The following is a 2,093-nucleotide window of genomic DNA, read 5'->3' as shown; positions in this document are numbered from 1 at the left end:
TGTATTTTTTTATGTTTTAAAAAGTCATTATATTTTTTCAAATTCCCCCCCCTCCCCCCCCTCCCCACACACACACACACAGACAGAAAACTGTCAGATTTATTTAAATTTAGCATGAAAAAGTTGTCAACGTGTCACTTTTTAAAAACGATTTCTGGGTCAGATTATCTCCCGGAGGCCGGTGTGCATAATTGTTCATGTTTGAAGATGAACTGTAATTTGCATAAATATAATGGCAGAGCACTCTTCTACATGCATGTTCACGTGCGTGTGAACGTATAGATGAGTGTGTGCATCACACCACTATGCAGCTCCCCAGTCTTTGAGTTTGGACGCCCAGTCTTTCAGCTTCTCTACAGCAAACTGAACCCAGTGAACCTACTGCTGTTTATACTCTCCCACTCCTCCTGCTCGCTCCGTCTCTATTTATCTCTCTCGCACACTCTTCAGGCTCGTCTATTCTCCCTCTGTCCCTGTTCCGTTCTCCCTGCAGCTTCCTACCGTAATGTCTCTCAGTCTCACGCGCTCTTGCTCTCTTGTGTTGCCAGTCCTTTCTCTCACAAACCTTCATCCATCGCTCTTCAGAACGCTTTGTATTCACTGCTGTTGAATTAAAACTCGTTTTAATTCAGCTGTTCAGACAAACGATCAGTTCCCTTTTTAACATGCGGGACCAGACAAAGAGACAGACAGGCAAGGAGAGGACTGAGAGATAAAAACCTTTAGTTTTTTCATCCATTGAAACATTACCGGTCCACTTACCATGGGCTTGAAGGTAGACTCATCCCCACTTTTAACAATCTCTCCAGTTCTGTCCTCCTCCTCCACATCCTCATCATCTTGATGCCATCATCACTGTCATCATCGCTGCTCTTCCAAGAACCAACATGCAATCACTCCATCAGGTTGCTTGAAGTGGAGCAGCTGCCGTGTCATCTGATGCCCACACCGAGCCCCTTCTGTCCACCAAAACTTTCTCTGTCAGCACACTGGCGGTAATGTGGCTCTGTTTTTGTGCACGTGTGTCAGCAAGTGCATTTTGCCCCCCATGAATGAGGATATGGGTGCTGGGCATCTGCCTGGGACAGCATGGGTGGGTATAGACGGCTCTGTGTCAGCTCTTCCAGTATTTTGATCTGGCTGATGCCACTTTAATAACGTGAACTTTGGCCACTGGAGTTCCAGATTGCTTAACTTGAAAAATCTGGCTCATTGTGGAACTGAAATATGCTATTAATAATCCCGGCTGAGTGTGTGAGTGTGAGTTGGACGTAGTTTCAAAGTCCATTGAGCTGTGTAGAGGAGGTGAGCATCGCATGGCGCACACCTCAAAAGAGCTAGTCTCACTGTGCCAAAGAACACTTTGTCTCAGGGATTGTGGGTATTTGAGCATGTCCAAAATGTGGTGTTTAAATGTGTGAAGACTGTGAGCTTGCTATGGGAGTTATGCATTTACATCTTATGAGGTTCATTTACAGCAACCCCATTGTTTCACAGTCTCTACATTTCAGTCAAGTTATAAAAAGTTGCACATTTAATGTTCCTTAATAATATTGGTTTTGGATTATGCTGTTAGTTGGATTAAATTACATTCTTCACACTGTAACCTGTTTATTGTTTTTGCCCCTGAGGCAGAATGGCTTTCTTGGCAGCATGGTTATGGCCCTTGTGGGGAACTCCATGCCTGGTCACAGATAAATTGTAAACAGCTAGTCAGGTATCAAACCAGCAGATAGGGAAAAAAACGCCTCCTCTCTGTATCTCATTCATTATTCACATGCAGCAAATTAAGTTGGTACAGTGGGAGCAATCAATTATAAATGAGATAAGGTAGAAGGGAAGGAGATGAATGGACGATGGAGGCAGAATGAGGCCTAACTTGCATGCAGCAGAGCTTTAGCATACCTTTGAACATCACAGTGGCATCCTGCAACCTGCAGATACAGAGCTCCTCAGATATTGGACTCTGAGTGTTGACAGTTCTGTGGCGAAAGACTTAACCAGATCAGTGTCTGTGCACCTTTTATACCACACCAGTAGCAATCATCTGGCAATGGCTCAAAGTTTTTTGGCTCACTTGTGTGTGCACTTGT

The sequence above is a fragment of the Nematolebias whitei genome, chromosome 11 (assembly GCF_014905685.2).
Source record: "Nematolebias whitei isolate Nwh7 chromosome 11, NemWhi1, whole genome shotgun sequence".
Lineage (NCBI taxonomy): Eukaryota > Metazoa > Chordata > Actinopteri > Cyprinodontiformes > Rivulidae > Nematolebias > Nematolebias whitei.
This window is presented reverse-complemented; position numbering follows the sequence as displayed.